Here is a 20,193-nt window from a genome sequence, read left to right as displayed (position 1 = left end):
TATTTCCAACCTACTTTTTGCATCGTTCTCTCTAGTTTGAGGAGAAGTCTGGCAGTTAAGACCATTACGTTCTACTTCCTGCTCTGCCGCTTATTATTTGTGTAGTTTTAGCAACGCTGACTTTGATTTTTACCTGTCTGTTAAACTGGAATAGTACCTAAAAATCTCTGGGAATCTTTTCAAGTATGAAGTAGTTTTTACAGTAAAATCTACACATGGTGCAAGTGCATCCAAAAACTATAACTTTCAAGAAATATACTGTATGTTTGTTAAATTGTAATGAAGGAGCTGTGCCTTACCAAGCATATATTTTAATTTTGATCAAAAATGTGTACAGACAAAAAAAAAAGTTATGATTTGGTAAGAAGTCAGTACTTTTTTTGTCTTTTCAGTATATAAAGAGATTAAATGAAGAACTGAAAGTTTCATGGAAATAGCTTGAAGATCATGTAAGTTTCCATTTTTTTTAAACTTACCTAATAACGTATATATAAATATGCAAAACATTCAAGTCATTACTGCTACTATAACTACAGCAGGCCTTTTCTGACATAACTATGAATAAATCACTCTCCTGCTAAAACAGGCAGGCCCAATTGCTGCAGAATCAGAGACTATTTTCAGTGGTATCCATCAGTCATTAGTGCTGATGTTAAAGAGAGCTAAATCAGGCCCCCTACACTGAAAACTTAATAGTATGCTGAATCTTAGTCAAAGCATGGAGACAGTTTGCTTTGAATCAAGGTAAGCAATTAAGTTTAACTGGGATATTTTATCCTGAAAGTCCAATCCTTAGATTCACAGTAGCATAAAGCATTTTCAATTTAATTTCTGTTTTTTGGTAAACAATAAGGTAAAAATGAACTATGATTTCTTCAAAGTCTGAGGTGAAATATAACTTGCTACCTGCAGAATCAGAAAGGGTAGTGTACACTCTTTTTACCTTCACAATGTAATAAAACTAAAAAGTAAATATGCTTCTTGTTGTGAGGAAACAAAGAAGCATTGTTCATTATACTACAGCTAAAAGGAAACTCATTTAAGAACTGGGTTAATCATGGCCATTGGAGAGTCTGAAAAGAGGTGTAGGAGTGTGACTTCCATTAACTGATATCACATACAAAAAACACCTGCACATGAAAGAGAAAGAGATTGAGGAAGATGTTTGTTTACTATAGCAAGCTCTGGCTATAAAGGGGAAGATGAAAAACTTTTCCATGCCATTAAAAGCACTTCAGTAGTACAAAGGCATTTCCTCCACTGCCTGCTCCTTTCTTCATTATCTTTTTTTTTTAAACAAAACTTTCTAGTAGATAAAGATGTAGTACATGCGGTTGGAAAAGATCTCAAGAGATATTATGTTATTGTCATTAAGTTTCTGGCCTATGATCATGCCTTAGTTTTCAGCAAATGCAAATTCAATATGTAATAAGGACATGCGATATTACAGCTGATCATGGAAAGTCTTTCAAACGTGCCCTACTGGAAAATTAGAATGCCATAGATTTCATAGATCCTGTATTCCTCCCAAATTGGCATAGAAGATTTGTGGAAAATACTTGTTCCTACTCAGATTTGACTGTGCGTTCCCTTGGGTTGTACATTTAGAGAAATCCATCTAATTACTGTGAGGTGAAGCCTGCTCAGGCAACATCAGTTAAGCTTGGAGGAATGCCAAAGAGATCAGTCTAATAACTCAAGAGTCATATAGTGTAGGAAAGAGCAGAATTTGGTACATGAAGTCTTTTTTTTCTTTTCATGAATACCACTTAGTATACATCTTTCCCTCAAGCAACCCAGCATTGTCTCCGAAACTGAAAACAAGAAGAAATATACAGACAAAGTAGCTAGGACTTCCTGTAGTCTTCTCATTTTCAAATATTCTGAGTTTTAAGCAAGGGGAATTGGCAGTTAAAAAAAAAAAGAAAAAAAAGCCTGTTGTGTTTGTCTGTAAGTACAGCAAAACCCTCAGGAAGCAAAGTGTTTTTTCATAACCCTGTTGAGTTTAAAAAGGAACAAAAAAAAAGGAAGGCCCAGAAGTAGGTATATCATACAGGCTATAGGAGGACTCTTCCCTCACCAGATAGAAGATCATCTACAAGTGTTAGAAATTTCAGAACAAACAATGTGATGTAGAATAAAATGGTGAAAGGAATCATATGATGTGTTATCACTCCCTTTTCGACCTGACAACGAGCTTAATGGCTACTATTTGAAAGTGCTTAGTTTTGGGCCCCTGAGTGTTGCAGCTATTTCCGAAACCATGGGTTAGGGTTGTTGTGCTTCCTCACATCGTAGCAATTTTGCAGTGGTTTCATTACTTGGTCTCTGAGTGTTTTGCATATGTACTATTATCTTTGCTCTGTAGAGAGAAAATGTTGCCCTCTAAAGTCAGTGGCAGAAGGGGGAAGATGGTTCAGACTGCCTGATTTGCAGGGTCAGTGGCACCTTTGATGATTTCCCTGGCTATGTTTGAACTTAGTCTCTCAACATGAAAAAAACTTCAGACTTACTGTTCACTTTCTCCTCCCTGCCAGCATTTGTACAGTTGTGCCATCCTTTCCAATGACAGTTGTCCTAGTCTTCACACAGCCACATGACCTGTGTAATTCAGTGTGATGCTTTAGTGTGATGCTTTATCTCAGCTTCCCCATTCACAAAATATAACATCAAAAAGAGGCTGGATTTTTTAAAGAGTTTTCATACAGATTTATGTTTCTTGAAATATTGCTTATTCTAGAAAATATGATTGCTGTGTAGCTGATGTAATATGGTAAGGGTAAAGGGTATATGTATACATATTTCCCTGCTTTGTCCGCATTTGTTGCATAGGTGGATTCTCATTCAAACTTTCTCTGTATTGTTATTTATTTCCTACACTAATGTCTTCAGACCATCATGAGGCAGTTTCATATGATAGGTACTGTTCATTGTTCACTTGGACAGGAGTTGGTCTGTGGTCTTCTAAAAAGGTTCCAAAACACTGGCACTTTTTTCCTTTGTTCCATGTGGTAATAGTTGTTCGTATGGGAACGAAAAAAAAAATTGTTTTCCATCATTTCTTCCCATTATATCCTCATTTCTATTTCCTGCCACTCTGTTGTGTCAGTGATCAGATACCTCCATTAGACAATACTTAATCCTCCTCGTCGAGTATTCTGTCTCTAAAATGTAATAGAAGGGTATTTAATTGACTGGTTGGTACATGGCTATTCTGAAGTTTATAGTTATGCAGTTGTTAATAATAATATAATTTTAGGTTTTAACATTTTAATCTATATAAATGTGGAAAAAGTATGTTCTAAATTAAAATCCTCAGTGTTAGAAAACTGAAACTAAACCAGTACAATCTTTAACTGGTTTAACGACCAGATTAAAATAGTTTCCATATAACATATCGTATTCCGACTGTTCTGCTGCATGCTGGCAGAAGAATGAACATCTGCATGAGCATTCTGGTTTGGAGCAGTAGTGTGAAGAGTGGAGCAGTAGTACAGTCCCTGGTGGTACCCACCTACACTGCGCATTGGTTTTGTTCGCAAGTGGCTCTAGTATGCACAAACCAGATTCCTTTCAGAATCCTCTAAGTTGTGCCCAAGGTGCACCCCAACCACTAACTGGGACACAAAGATTCAGACCGACTATTGGTCCTTTGGACAGCTTTGGGCCAGATGTGCAGTGGGAATGTTCAGTCCAGAAGGCCAGAGTAAATCTAGGCTAAAGTAAAACTCCCAAACTCCATAGCGTGTAGATGTAGGGGGTCTCAGCACCAGCTGCTTTGAGCTACTGTCAGCTCCTATTGTGCCAAATTTCTTGCTAACTTAGACATAGCTAGAGCATCAATGATTCTGGCTACGCTCTGTAGTGTTCTGGTAACTCATTGAAAACACGTCATAGTTGTGGTAACTGGGTTTAAAAGTCACTGGCTTGGCTCAAATTATGGTGAGAGTCTTTTTGTGACATTTCAGTGTGTTTTAACTGAACTCATTGTGCAAAATTCTTGCCTTTGCATTGCTGTAGGCTAGTGTTGACTGTTTTGATATTTTCTTAAGAGCAGAATAGCATTGTTCCCTGGCATTATGGGACAATAATAGCATTTAGTTAGCCTCTGGAACTATCTTCCATTCTGTTGACAGTATCTTTTATTTAGTTATAATTGATTTAAAACCAAGCAACAGTGTTATATAACACGCACTCTATAACATCACTGTTTGGTTATTAAAGTTCTTGTTTGACCTTGTGTGTGTAAGCAGTCACTCTGTAGCTGGTCTAGAGAGAGCTCTCAGATGAAGCTTTCATGGAATTCTCAGGGGCCGTGTCCTCACCGCTGTGCTAATTCAGCTGATCTGCCATGGAGCTTGAACATCTGTGGTCTGCCACATTGCAAAGCTATATGAAAGTCACTGTATCCTCAGTGGCGCTGTTATCACTCTGTGAGGGCAAAAAAATGATTGTCCTGTATCAGATCAGAGGCTCATCTAGTACAGTGTCCTGTGTTTAGCAGTCACCATTGGAGATGCTTGGGATAAGTATAATAGCATGTTGTAGCTATAGTTCCCCAATATTTCCCAGCTACCAGTAATAGACACCTCAGGTGTAGATTTCTCAGATGTGCCATGAAAGGTATTACCTTTTAAAACAATATTCCTTGAGAAATGTTTCCCATCAATTTGTCTAATCTATCTTTAGAATAATCTTTTGGGGTGCACAACATCCTACGGCAGTGATTTCCACAGCTTAACTGCATGTTGCGTAAAAAAACCTTACCTCTTTTTGACTAATACTTCATAATTGCATTTAATGCCCATTCATTATTGTATTAGGAGAGGCAGTAAGTAATCATCCCTTATTTACCTTTTCTGTTTAAGGCATAGTTTAATAGACCTTTATTATATCTCTCCTCAGTCATTTACTTCCAGGCTGAAATATCTATACAGGGAAACTCTTCTGTATCTTTGATCATCCTTTTGCCCCTTTCTGCGCAATCTTTGGTTACACAATATCCTTTTAAGATGGGCAAGATCTTTAAGTCATAAGAAATGCAGACAGTGTTCAAACTGTAAGTACAGTACGTACTGCATTTTATACAACAAGACAGTGAGATCTTCTGTTATTTTCCCTATTTCTTTACTGCTTTGTTTTTCTGTTATTGGGAACTGATGTAGTGTTTTCAAAGAACTATATGTTATAAACTTAAAATCAGATTCCTGAGTATTATTAGTCAACTTGCAGCCACTCGTGGTACATGTAAATTTAGAAATGCTTTATTCCTGTGCATCACTTGACATTTATCTACACTGAATTTCCTCTGCTATTTAATTGCTTGGTCACCTTTTCCTTCTGCACTTCCACATATTTTATTTTTACTGTCCTGAATAACTTAGCTTAATGAGAAAACTTTGTCACTTCAGTATCACCATTTTCTCAGCTCATTTATTAATATACTGAACAGCCTGCCCTGTGTCATTAGGATGTATTCCTTTTCTTCACAGGAATATGAGCAATCTGTAATTCTTTACCACTTTACCAGGGGATATTTTCCTGTGGTCATGAGGTCTCAGGATGGGAAGGTACTTTCCTCACTGAGTAATTTATGTGGCAACTTTGTTGCAAAGTGAGTGGTTCCCAAACCTAGTGAAAGTTGCACCTGGTCCCGAGCTGACATTCCTTCTTGGTTTAAATACTCCTTGCAATGTAACTGAATTGTAAAGGAAGGTTTACAGGAACTGAGACCTTATCTGGCCACCGTAGTCTATCATACTACCAGTATAATGACTCTGGGAATCAGATCTGTCTATAAAAGACTGGCATGCTTCAAGCACTCTAAAGTGTGAAAGTGTTTGGTACAAAACACACTTTGAAGTTTTATCATGACAATAAAGGCTTATTGCTTTCTTTATTGTATGTGTGTTCAAAGATCATATATTGTGCATGCAGAACAATTTTATGGGAGGATTAGGACATTTTTTCCCTCACATTTCTGTCTGATCTGTATCTTGTAATAGCGTTTTCCTGCTTTGATACAGTATACTGATTTATTTTTGTCTGCATGTCCTTTAAAAGGAGAAAAGGAGACTAGAGTAGGTGGGGAGCACGGGAGGAAAAAGTGCTCACAATAATCAGTTAAATATTTTAAAAACTTTTAAGCAGTCCGAATAAATAATATTCTCATAAATAATGAATATTTAGCCAATTGTTTAAATAACTATTTTTTAAGGTTTCTTTTGGATTTGCATTGCACTAGTTCTGAAGACGATGGTCTAAACTCAACATGAGAGCTGCACAAAGCTGTTTCCTCTCATACGTCCTGATGTAACCTCTTACAAATTTGAAGTCTTTGAAGATCTTGAATACAATGGAAATGAATTACATTTTCAAATTAAACTGAATATTCAGGTTGTTTTCTACCATTCATTCAGCTGTGCTGTGGTGAATAGCTGGATGGTTTCTAAAACAAACAAAAAGCCCTGCCAAAACCTTGTAAGCTTTCACTAAGCCTAAATATCAGTAAGTGGATTACTTATTCACAAGCGCTTTATACTCGCTTACCTTTACAAAGAAGAGACCAAATTCAGGACTGAGAAGACTTGCAATGTGGGAAGAGGGGGCTGCTTACACAGCAATAGGTAGTATATATAAAATAGCATATGACGCAAGAGAGAGGCTAAAGTCTCTTTAGTTTTAGCAACAAACTGAAGTTCAACGTTTGCCCAATGATATTATAAGCATTAGAAGGTATGTCTTCACCTCCCTATATCTGGCAACACCTAGGTGGAAAATGAGAAATACTTCAAAATTGAACCTCCCTCCTTCAGAAACACAGTAGAATTTTTACAGAATTTCATAGAATCAGGGCTGGCTGAATCTTGAAGTGTTTTTTAAAAGTACATCTTCGGGGCTGGTTCTGATCTTACTAGTAAAAGATAGAAGCAAATCCATTAAAATCAGAGGCAGCTTCAAATACATGGAACTTAAAATTACTGCATGTATTTCAGTGCCTAAAAGTAGATTTTAGTTGCCTATTTTAAGGCACCCAAGAATAAAAATCTAGGTTGTCTTCTCACATGCAAACCCCTTAGGTCTTAGCCTCTGAACTTTTATAATAATTTTGCTTTTGTATTTTTGGCTTTAGTGTGTAGAATGATGCATATTTGTAATTAGCCTATTACCATAATTGTAATAACCACTCCAGTTATTGCCTTTTCAATTTTATTTTTGAATGAATAAAACAGAATTAGAAATTTTAATTCTTTTGTGTGATTCTACAGTCTTTGTAATCTACAGCTACGATGTTTTTCATTAGCTAACATTTAATATGAAGACTCTAAGGACAAACTAACCATATGACTGCAGACTGGCTTGAAGTACTGAATTTTTATTTCCTTTATACTCCATACTCTGAAGTTGCTATTTCTGTACAATTGTACACACACGCAACTGTTTTATAATGTGCATTGGTATTTTAATAAAATTATCAAACACTATAAAAAGTTTAAAGTAAGATGGCTATGGCTAGCATCTAGTATATTGGTATAATATTATGGCAACATGCATTTTTGAAATTCTGTTATATACAAAGTCCTGAATGAAAAGCATCGAAGTCTAGATAGCAGAGTTTTTTAATGCAGACTATAGAGCTCAACTCTATTGTCCTCCTGAAAGGCAGGTAGCTATCTCCTTTCATTTCCTTGGGTTATTCATCCAGAAGATAAATGAAAGTATGCCATTCTGAGATATAAAGGTAGGACATTTTTCACAGGATTTCTCACTTCAGAGACAGAAAGGTGTTCTCTCTGAGAAGAATGACATTTTGATATGTTTGTGGATTTTACCTGCATGGTCTTTTGTCACATCTAAAAATTCTTTGAGGTCCTGAGGGCAAACTCCTGTTCTATCTTACTGAACTTCACATTTTTCAGTGAACGTTGAATAAGGAGAACTGTAATAGGATTCCCAGAGTTGTACAGATCAGGAGCAGAACTGACTGATCAGAATGTGATCAAAACTGTCTGCAGAAAAATCCCCAAAATGGGTTCTCTGTGTGGTCATAGCTCTCATGCTGCACTGCAATTCCTTTTTGGTTCAACTATCGTAGTATGCCACAGTGTGTCATAGAGGGGCTGGGCAGGAATAAGACCCTTAAAAGAGAAGAATAGGAAAATACAGAATTTGAACTACTGTTTGCCAGAAGCACTGTATAAACTCATCCAGTCACAGATTAATGTCAAACTGAAGCAAAGCATCATAGTTTGGTTCAGCAAACTCCATGATTAGCAAATATCACTTTTTTTCAATAGCAAAAAACCCCTCCGCAGTTCCCACTATTCCTTCTTCTCCATCCTTTTCACCATGTCAGTTAGAAAGCCTAGACTTCCAGAATCCGCTTTAAAATAAACAACTCTTCTCCTTTGCACCCAGAAAAGTCTTTTTTCACTTTTCTGTATGATCTATAGTGAGCTGGATACTGTTTCGGTGCCGTATAAATAGTACTCTGTTTTGCATGGATTAAAATTATCTGCAATGCATGTGAAAATTTATATGCAAATTAGATGCAGTTCTCAGTTTCTTAACAATCTGTTTTTTTCAACCTCTCATCTCTGAAGGTTAAGCTTCTCTGCTGTGCTTCTTTAGATTCCTTCTGGATTGGTAAGAAGGAAGGGGGCTCGCTGCCGCTGATTCAAGTTGCAGTATGTGAAATTGTTGCTGTGTTTTAGTTTCAGAAATGAAAAAGTACTTACAAATGCATCATTTTGCTTCTTTTATCACAGTTATGTACAATAGATTCTAGCTTTGTTTTCTTACTCTACTGCTTTACGTGAACAGTGTTTATACCATGTCTTTTGCCCTTTTTTAAAGGGCACAGATAGTGCAAGTAACCTAGGGCTGATCTTGTAACTTACAGATGAGTGGACAAGGTTTTTAACACCCAATATGGGAATGAGTGAAGGATGGAATCTCCTATCTCATTGATATCCAAAGGGGAAGAGCCCAGAAGCCAAGAAATGGCCTGAAATTTTGGGGATTAATTTATAAACTGGATTCAGCAGCAGCTCAAGGAAACACATCCAGTATGTAGTTAAAATGGTTCAGTGGACTATTTTGAATGAGGGGAGTTCTTCCTTTAGGATGGTGAGCAATTGAAACTGTCCTGACTAGAATGATGGGATTTGCATTATTTTGTGTGCTTTGATAGCGGTGTTCATCTGGAGGATGCTGAATGTAGGACTGCAGGTAAGGAGTGCAAATAAAGGCTTTTCCCAGATAAAAATCAATTTAGGTTAAATCAGACATCCTGAAAAATCTTTTTATCCATGAATTAAATCTATAAAGTTTGCATCCCTAATTTAAGTAGGTGGTGGTAAGCGATTTTGGTTCTGCATTAGTGTGGTATTATAGTCACAGCTGAGGTCAAAGACTATAACTCCAAGGTAATGATATGGTAATAATAACAAGAAAAAGAGCAGTGGTGGATATATGTAGTCTTCTTTCAAACTGCTTTAGCTATCAGCCTGCTCTGATCAGGAATGGTTACAAGAAAGCAGTCAGAGGTGTTGCTTGGTTATTGAAAGCCTTGCTTGAGGGAGAGAAAACTTAGTACTTTCCTAACTCAGGCTTTCCTTACTTCACTTTAAACACAGTTACAACAGAAGGAAAACAAGTGACCTACTTCCAAGACACAAATCAGTTGAGTTGGGGAATGAATACATCCTGAAATCAAGGCTAGATACATAGGATTGTTCTTTTAACCCACCATCTCCTATAGCACATTGACCATCTACATTCTTAAGAGGACCAAGAAAATATGAAGAAAAATATTGATATATTCCTTGACAAAAGGTCTGGATAATTATATACCTTACAGAAAAGCTCTTGAATCTTTGCTTTTTCAAATGTCTTTGGCCTACAGTACAGCAATAGAGTCTGTATGGTTTTTTTTTATCCCTGTTTGTTTTTGTCATTAGGCCATACTGGGACAGGCCAAGGACTTCATTTTCTTTTAGCTGCCCACTGCAAAGGGCTCTGATGCAGAACTAAAGTGACTCTTACATTTGCCTTTGCTTGATGAGTTTGGTATGGTCTATCATGTAATTAATATCAGTGTTTATTTCTGGTTCTTTGCTGATTTCTTCAGGCAGGTTATTCATTTTTGTATTGGAGTCTTTTGACTTAATTAGTACAGTGCTAATACCATTGCTTTGCCAGAATGTCCAGTCATGCAGAAATGCTCAGGAGATGATTTAATTAAACATGTGGAGTGCTACATATAATTCTTTTCTATCACCACTGGCTGCTAAGCAAGCATATCAGGCAAAGAGACATACAGTGTGCACTAGGCCACATTCTGTCTGGACTGGCATTACGTGCAAATACTTTCAAAATATGTGGATCTTCTCTTGACTTCAAAATACACATGCTTTTAGTGGAGAGGAAGCCTTTTTCATTGATCTTTTCACTGAATTTTCTTATGGCGAGATAATTAACATGAGTTACTAAAATCCACAAGGATTTGTTCGGAGATAAAGCATTGTCACTTTTACCTTGACATACCTAGGCAATTTTAACATTATATCCAACAAAATATCCCCATCAGTAGTTGAACTCACCTACCTATGTTGTGCCAAAAACTACTGAGTTTTATCCCCCACCAGCATTTGGCAGAAGGTAGCTAATGCATATTCCTCTCCTTGCCATAGAAAGCACTTCTGGAGGAAAGACAAAGTTTCAGTTTGTAGTAAGCTTAGTGGAGGAAAAAAAAAAATACAGAATACAGCTTTGTGCTAGGGTTTCTGATTTCAGGTTTTCAGATTTGTACTTTCTTTATGTCTCACACACACCTTTTTGTGCTATAGTTTGCTTAAGAAATTCTGTTTGTTTTCAGACGTGGAAGTGTACCCCATGACTTGTTAAATATAAAGAGCCATGAAGCTGTAATGAGGAAATTCCGAACTGTCTGGTTTGGCTGTCAGGGAGTTGCCAAGCCATTTCCGTGTTGCTTGAAGATAGCAGCCTGCTATTGTGAAACACTCCTATTAAACATAGTTGGAGCACTGCTGACATTTGATAAGACAACACTTTTGTTAAAATTTGGGAGGGCTGGGTAGCATACACTAGCTTCCCCTAAAACCCAGCCCTTCATCATTTGACATGGACAGTATTGCAAATGCAGCCTAATCACTGCAATAAATCTGCCCTAGTCTAGCAGTGGGTGTTCGAGCCACTGGACTGGGAGTATGTGTTTGCCTTAGAGTTACTCTGGGCACCTACTACTTAGATAGTTTTGTATGGCTGTATACAACACAAAAGAAAAGCCTGAGTTATCTAATTCTACATGTTATGTCACTGCAATGTCTGGAGAATATTGTATAGATGTCTGTGCTTTAGTAAAAAAAAAGATGAGGGATTTTACGATTCTTTTGCAGGAACTAGTGGGAGTAGTTTTTTGCTTGTTCAAGAGGGGGAAATTGTGGGAAGGCACTGAAAATCTGTTAATATTGAATGATCTATCCTTGGTAGCCTTGGTTGGCTAAATGAAAGCAGAGCCTTACCACTGTGTTACACAGCCAGTGAGACCAGTTAGCCTGGTTTGTAATGGCACTTCACTTAGATATGAGAGTTTTATCTGAGGATGGGAAGAGGAAAGGGCAGTATCTCCAGCTGTATTAACTGAATGAAAAAACTATTCTCATAGCCTCTCATTGGACTTCAGACTACAATGGCCGTCCCTGGCTAACCATTGTCACTGCTGAGCAAATAGTGAGCAAAGCAAAATACAAGGAAACCTTTATCAAATAACAGCTATAACTGCTGTTCAATTCTGCCAGTGCAAGAAAGGAGGATGGGAAGGACAATAACTGGCCACCTATAGCTGCCACACATTTCAAAATAAATTCACTTCAGCTCAGAAATAGCAATCCCTGCACTATTAAGCCCACTTCTCTGGGACTGCATATGGGATGTGTTTTGGTTTGTGTTAATGCATGAACTTCCCCAACAGCAGGCGCAAGCCCCACTCTGCAATGAAAAGCTGGAACAAAGGGCTGTGTGGGATACAGATGATTGTTCCAAACTGTAGGGAGAAAAGTCAAAGTTAACATCTCATTCAAGTGAGTTAATGTGCGTGATATGTGTGTAGGCAACTGCTTCATGGTGGTAGCAGTGATTCTTTGCTGGATGAGCCTACAGCCCAGTCAGGTTCTCACAGTATCACTACTATATCTGACCTGCACTCTTCCTACCTCTGACTCCAGCATTGCTCTTTTTGTGGAGTTTCTTCTTGGCAAAGGCTCAGCAGCCATTGGCAGAACCTCTGGAACAAATTAACAGCAACAAAACCTAGCGGCCAGCCTGCACTGAACAAGTGGTGTAACAGCATCTGTGAATAATCCTGTAAGATTTTAGCAAAGAGCTTGGTCCAGTTCCCTCTGAAAACATTAAGAGCCTTCTGCTGATTTCAGTGGGAGATGATTGGTCACCAGTAAACTATCTTTAGCAATTAGATTTTTAAGAAGTTGCTTGCAACTTCTTAAAAAATGTGAAGTAAAATATCACATTTATTGAAGTGTGGGCACTGAGACTTTTCTCCCTTTTTCACTCCCTTTCTCCCCTCAGTTTTTCTTGGCAAAGAGGGTTAGGGCAGCCTAGTTCTTTAAGTCCTAGTGTATAATTATTATGTGCTAGATTTTGCTATTGGCCTGTATCAAGATGAAGGACTATTACTTGGGGATTATTTAATAAAAAGTTCTTGTTTTCTTTCCCCAACTAACAAGGCTTAAAAATAGACTTTGAACTTCACACTTTGTGTGTATCACGCAGTTAATAGAGTGTGGGAGCTTAACTAGGGATTTTTAATAGTGTTATGATACTAAATACTAAGTGGATCGTAGTGAAATCTTCTATTGCAATTAAAAATATATCTATTTGGTTGATAAATATCTTTTGATGTGTAGTTTAAGTAGAACACAGCCGTGACTTTTCCATTTTTGACTGAAAGTGCGAGGTTAGCATTTTTGCTGTGTGAGACAACCATAACTTTCCCCTTTTTGTCAACGTGACGGATAAGCAACATCTTCTTTACTCCAAAGACGTGCTTATGCATTTATGTCATCTGAAGAATGCAAGTTCCATTAATTGAACTATTTACATTCTTAAAGTGCTACACATGCTCAAATGCTTTACTGGCTTGGGCTGTAGTAATTACTTTTGATCTCTGCCAGCTTAAAGCAAGAAGGAAAGTCTCTATCCCTCATCCATTCCACCAAAGTGTCCAATAAACTACCAGCACTGGTGGTTTTGAACCTCTTTCTGTTTGCTGCCATTCTTCTCTTAGAAACAAGTTCTTCAGTCTCAAAGAAACCAGGAATAAATCAGATCAAAGCCCCTTTTTGTCTTGTGACATTAGACTTAAACTCTATCACTGTCACAAATTATTACAAGTCCTTATCTGCAGCAGTCCTCATGATCTGCAAAAGGTTGCATTCAGAGTTTCACGGACAGTCGCTATTGCGGCAATTTGCAATAAAATTGTTAAGGAAATGAGTACAATGGTAGTTTCTGTTACCCTTCAACTGAGTTCACTGTAACACAGCATGATTAAAGACAGGCTTAAATGCAGGGACAGCAGAGCCTTTATGGAAGGTTCAGGGAAGTTGTTCTATGCTTGCATGCCTAAGGGATCTGTTAAATAAGATTAATAACACTCTATACTTTAATACTAACCGAAGACCATTCTAAGATGGTCCTTTGCCACGATAGAACTTTGCAATCCTCCCACTACTTGGTAGCATACCATATAATAAGACCCATCACATGAAAATATAACCATTTTACGTGACATCTTTTAACTAGTCATACTGCTCTCAGCAAAGTCCGGGTGCCAGAGACAGGCTGCGTAAGACATGAGTTCAGCACAGTAGCTTAGTTTGCATTTATCATTCTGATGGTGGATTGATTGAAATTCTTTGAGCCCTAGCAAGTTTTAAAATGTCATTTAGATGGGAAAGGGTTACCAAGACTGTAGATATACAGCCTTTCTGCTCTTAAAAATTTAATCACTGTAAAAGAATTAGGTGAGGCTAGAAGAACTTGTTTGGCTGCACAGTATCATCAACGCTGCCTGACTTGTTACCCTCCATGCTGGACCCAGACAAACAGAGATAGATAAATCTTGCATTAAAACAGGAATATACACAATAATACAACAACCTTGGCCAGTGACCCGACCTTTTAGGTTAGTTTCCCACTTCAGCTGAAAAGGCACTAGATATTTTCAACTTATACAGTCTGCCATTGTATTCTTTCCTTTCAATGCTCTGGATAAAGTCTCCTTCTCTGTGTGTATTTGCCGAAAAATAATTAAATTTATTTTCAGTATTTATTCTAATAATTTGTGCTTTGTTTCTCTGTACTGAGAATGTTTACCTTCTGGATGTACATTGAAGTCTTTTTAAGGAAGCCTGTCTGTTATTAATACACTAGTGGAGACTGCTTTTCCTGTCCTTTATCCTTCGGCTGTCCAATGTGGTGTCCTGCTGATGACATGCAAGTATGGAGCACTTTGAGTTAAAAAAAAAAAAGCTCATATGAGGCTGGTCACAGTTTGTTTTGAACAGGAGAGACCAATTTACAGACATTTCCTTCTTAATACTGCAAAAATTATCTATAAACCAAGCGGGAACAGTGACAATCCTTGGAGATTAAATCACCTGTAACTTAGTTCTGTATTTTTCCTCTGACACTATCATTTACTGAATTATTTGGAAACATTTTTTTCAGTAAAGCAATTCAATGGTGCTTTATTGTCTTAGCAAAACAGATTCAGTTCCAGAGTCCCAAGCAGATTGTAAGTACCTGATGCAGACTTGTCTTTCTGTCTCAACAGTTGGAGTTTTTGACATGACAGACCCTCTAGCAGTGTTTCAATTAACTTGGGCTAGATTGGTAACCCCAAGCAGTGCAAAGAATGCTACCCAAGCAATTATACGGCTGCTGATGAAAGGCTATGCATTTCTCAGAAAGAAACCCTACCCCCTTCATCAGCATTAGAGGCTTTTAAAGTGAAACTTCCTCGTGCTGCCACAGCTAAGACCTGGAGCAGCTGACTTTCATCCAAGACACTTCAAAATAATGTCCAAAAGATTTTGCTAAAGTGAGAAAAGAGTATTCTTTGCCATCTCTAAGCTCTGCTTAAAACAGAGATGTTAAATGGAAGAAGAGCTAATTTCCTTGCTAGCACTGTGAAGGCCTTGATTTTCAGACACTGCCTTTTAAGACATATGTAATTCCACAATGAAGTTAGTAGGGATTTTCCTATTTGTAAAGGATTGTAGAAGCAGCCCAAAACATGCTATTATTGCAGCACAGTAAAAAACAGAAAACAGAGAAAACATTAGTTGTACTGATATTTGCAAAAAATGCATTAGGTATTTCTATACTAAATATTATCTGATTTTATATATATTTTGCTACCAGTTACTTTCCCATTCAGTATTATTCTTTATTCAGCTAACTTCTGCTTACATTGTAGTTTAACTGTTAGTTTTATTGTTGCTTATTTAATTATTATTTTGCTTGTGCTAAATGGTTGCCCAAACAAATTATGCTTTCTCCTCCAGAAGTGTATGCTTTCCTCACTGTGAAATCTCTAAAGTTGATGCCAAATTCAAAGTACTACATGTTGCAGCCCATGAAGAAATTGGCTTTTGCCAGTCTTTGATTTGCCACCTTGTTCTCTCTCCCTTTTCACTCCTACAAACAAAACAACTGGCCTAGAACTGTGTTAAATCAGTATGTTTTCTTCCTGTAAGGACTTCTCTGGAAACAGCTTTTTGTATTATATAGGGAAAGCAGGAATATGGGATAAACTTCCTGGGAGAGACATACTTGTAAGTGCCACTGGCCAAACAGGCGAGGTCACCAACCTTCTTGGTCCATGTCATGTACCAGCCTTATGCGAGACTCCTGCTGAAGATCCTTCCAGCACTGTTCAGAGAAGACCCTTGACAAACAGATGGTCTGCAAGGTACTCCAAAGATCATCCAGCCCAGGCTCTGTTGAACTGGCAATTAGTTTTTGCCAAGAACACTTTGCAGACTAGTCCTTTCTGATTCAAGGTAAAGAAGCAATTAGTTCAAGTTGAAGTAGCTCTTTTTGTATGAGGAGAGAAAGGCATAGAGATGTCTTTCAGGTGGTCAGGACTAAACGTGTTTTGTTTTGTAAGTCTTGATTCAGCCAGGTATGCATATTAAAGTGCGGTCCCATTGATTTCAGGAGGTTATGAATCTGTTTGAAATGACACAGATATTGATCAGGCAAAAGCAATTCACATTAATAAACTGCATGGATTTCAAGACTTGACCATATGTAAGAGTTTAAAGGAACATACATATTTCTATAACTAGTTCCCTGTTGGCAGGCTTGTGCAGACGTGAACATGTTAACAGATTTCTGGACTGTTTGTCTTCCAAGCAGGGTAAAAAAAGCCATTGTGGTCCCCCTGAAGAACATACCATAGCTTCTGCGTTACCATATGCTGTTGGTTTTTTTGTGCTGTAGGGGTGTTTTCACTTCAGAAATATCACTTTCCTTGTTTTTACTGAAAAGCTGGAAAACTAGCAATATTGCAATGGGCTGAAGCTGGAGCTGCATATTCTTACTGAGGATTCTCTCAAGGACTTTTCCCAAACACAGAGAGTCTGCTGCAAGGTTAAGTAGTGAGTTTCTTAGGCGGGTGAGATGACTGAAACAGGTTTTAAGGCACGGAACATGACTTGCCTAAACTAGATCTTCCCTGTTAACTGTGCACTCAGCTAATTCCTGCTGCACTTCATAGCTGTGATTCTCTCTTGGTAAGGTTGTCAGCCGACTGCTAGCTGAATGCTATTCTAGTTCAGGGCCTACTGGTGATCCAAACTCCACTGAAACTATGAGAGAAAGGCAATAGCAGAGTAGGTAACACTTAGGGCTTACATTCAGTTCCCTGTAATAGGACTAGTTTCATTAAAGGAGTCTGTATTTCAGCTGTGTTTTGGCTACAGGCTCCATACAAGTTACTTTAATGCAAACAAAATACCAGTGCTTTAAATTTACAGGAGTTACCTCTGCTTGCCCCTGTAATGTTGCTACTCAGGTTCTTATTTTAAGGTAATAGCCTACTTTTCTGGTAGTTTTGAAGCGTGCAAACAGTCCTCAGTCCCATTTATTATTTCTATTGTAGTAAGGCCTGGTAGCTCCTGACAAGCTTCAAATCTCAGTAGTGCTATACACACGTAACAAAGAGATTTCTCAATAGATAGCTCTACTGCTATAATTACTGTCCTGAATGGCCCTTCCTCCAAAACGCTTGTCATTTCATGCACAAGAAATTAAAGTCATGATTTAATATCACTATTGTGGAAGACAAAATTAACAGACTCTCCCATTCAGAAAGGGGGGATGGGAAAGGATCTTTCAGAGACTTTGTGTATGATAAAAAATTCAGGAGAGTTATACATATGCTTTTTAATTTTGCATTGAAGTGTTAAAGAGTGTGTGCCTGTAAGAGAGGGAGAAATTGTCTTGTTTTAATGAGATAAATGCTCGAGCTTTTGCAGGGTGCAGACAAAATTGCTGCTCTTTGTGTATTTAATGTGCTGGCCAGCCAGCAGCCAAGCCAGTGTGCCAGTGTATTTGTTTTCTTTATTGTTTTGTACAATGTTGTGCCAGCAGTGATTCTGGAGGCTGACTGAGTCAGCAGGTGCCACACATACAAAATGACGATGGGGAAGAGAAGAAAGGGCTCAAGAGTTGCCAGGCATTATGCCATCATTTTACAGTCCTCAGGATGAAGTAAACGTACGTGATACCTTTCTTCTTCCTGCTCATCAAAGGGTGTTTTGCTTTTGCTTGGTATACCTTCAAAAGCCTCAACAAAGAAAATTATCGAGCTGGAACACTGCATTTGGAAAGAAACAAGTGGGACTATCCATAAGTGATCTTAGTAATTTAGAGCTGTATTTATATGTTTCCTGTAGTGCTAAATGCTTGCCTATTAAAATATTTATGAAAACATAGCATACTTAGAAACGCTCTTGAATCAAATTGTGTAAGTAAATGTACAGTGCTGCTCTTCCTCATGACTTATGTTTGCTCACCCTACTTTTATTAATGTCTAACCGAACTCAGCAGATAACTTAGGAGAACAAGACAAACCAAATGCACCTGTGAACTTACGAAAGTATAGTACAACGCTTTCGATGTAACATTTTGTTTTTACCTGAAAACTCTAGTAGTGTTATTGTTGAGCTAAAATGATACTAAAATGTTCTTAACGCTCTCATTTTAGATTAACAGCAGAAATTTTGAACACAAGTTTATTTTCACCATTTCTCATGTTAAGTTAGTTTCTACATTTCTTCAGCTTGCAGAATTAAAAGAGAAAATTAGAAAAAAAAGATATATCAGTTTCTGAATCCTTTTTCAGTGGTTTGCATGGTCACATTGTCCTATAAGGCAATGTTAAATCCATACAAAAACCATTTATTTAGCAAATATTAAAAGGACCTGGGTACTTTTCTGAACAAGTTGGATTGTCTTCAGTACCTGGATTCAGTATCCTGAACAGTGGTTATCTGTATGTTAAGCTGGCTTATAATCATCTGATGGATATAAAGTACTTAAAAATTAACAATGACAAAATTTAAACAGCACCAAGGCAGGAATTTGAATGGACTAAAAGTTTCCCCTACAGTTCCCATGTGTTTCGCTTAAAACATTTATCCTTACAATGTTAAATATGGATGACATTCCTAACACAGTGAAGAGGAAAACAATAAATAAAGATGCTTAATTGTTTTTAATGTGACAGTTTTGACATGTGTTAATTCTCTGATTGTGTTCTTTTTTTCATCTGACAGAGTTATATAAAGGCTACCTTATCTAAAGAACCCAATAATTAATGCCTTGTGTTGATTAGATGTTAGTTGAATTACTCATCCTGAGTTGTCTCTAGAATGGTAATAGCAAAGGTTTTTCCTTTCTTTTTTGTTTTTTTTTTCCTTATGTATTTTAACAAAAAGTCCTGCAAGATCAATACACAGTTGCTTTGGCTCTGAAAATCTCTGTATTCTACTATCAGTTTTCTAGTGTGTCAGTAAGGAATACTACCACCTCAGAAGTTAAATACGAAGGAGGTGGAAGGGAATCAAGACATAGTTGGGCATTTGCTTGGATATTTTACAGGGACAAGTCCTACTAAAATAATTGCAAACCCTGCTATAGAATTTGCTCATCATAGCAAACCTCTTTTAATGCTGTAAGAACAAAAGAAGCCAAGAAAATTTTTTCCCTGGTAGCATGACAAAAAAGATGTCATAGTAATTCTATAGCTCAGAGAAAGAAAGAGCCCTCAGTTCTCTCCTGTATGCACACCCTCTACAAGTAGGCTCTTATTAACTCTGGTCTGATTTGATGTTAATTTACCACAGAAACATCAATAAGGATTTGATGCACCCAGTGTCCAATAAATTGCACTTATGCAGCTGAGAAATATCAACATTTTCAGTTAGACTTTGACACTTTAAAAGGGAGATTTACATATTTTAGTCTCATTTTTGCAAATGGACCCATCTAGTTTTAAAGTTTGCAGTACTCCAAGACTCCCCTTCCATGGACTGTGGGGAACGCCTCCCTGCCAGTTGGTGGTCGTAGGCTTAAGAATCGAGGGATTAGGCTTGGGGCCCATTTCCATGCTTGGAACAGTGCTGGCCCATTGACAATGCTCTACAAACACACCTAGTTTGTCAGAAACTAGCTCGATATTTTTAAGCGTGTGGTATGGCTTTTGAGGGTTTGGTCCACAAAGAAGGTATAAGAATTAGTACCATTCTTAGCTAAGGCTTCATTTCTCTGGCATGCTTAATAAGATATGACAGGTCTGTATAGGCGAGAAAAACGGAGAAATTCACAAAAACAGAGACTTTATAAAAATAAAAAGAGTGTGTGTTTCAATGAAGGAAATTTAAGCTGATATGGGAAAGGATTCTGCTGTACTTGTGCTGTTTGGTTTGGCTACTATGACAGAAAATATTCCAGTGGTGAAATCAAAGGTTAAATGCAACTGGCAGGAAGTTATAAAGGTGAATTGCGTAAGATGAGGGTGAATAAAAGCAGGTTATGACTCTGTTGCTGCTGTTCAGACTGCTCTGATGTGTGTGGTAC

The 20,193-nt window shown here is 37.6% G+C and overlaps 1 long non-coding RNA gene across 1 annotated transcript in view; it reads left to right on the top strand.

Annotated features, from left to right (window-relative positions):
- The first annotated feature begins 389 nt into the window (after nt 1-389).
- Nucleotides 390-20,193, top strand: part of LOC112992398 (uncharacterized) — a 78,683-nt gene continuing 58,879 nt past the window's right edge. The window contains exon 1 of the long non-coding RNA XR_010385683.1: nt 390-449. This is a non-coding gene — a long non-coding RNA (uncharacterized LOC112992398). The remainder of the gene's footprint in view (nt 450-20,193) is intronic.

The sequence above is a fragment of the Dromaius novaehollandiae genome, chromosome W (genome assembly GCF_036370855.1).
Source record: "Dromaius novaehollandiae isolate bDroNov1 chromosome W, bDroNov1.hap1, whole genome shotgun sequence".
NCBI lineage: Eukaryota > Metazoa > Chordata > Aves > Casuariiformes > Dromaiidae > Dromaius > Dromaius novaehollandiae.
The sequence above is the reverse complement of the archived record's forward strand: the minus strand, read 5'-3'. Positions and strand labels throughout refer to the sequence as shown.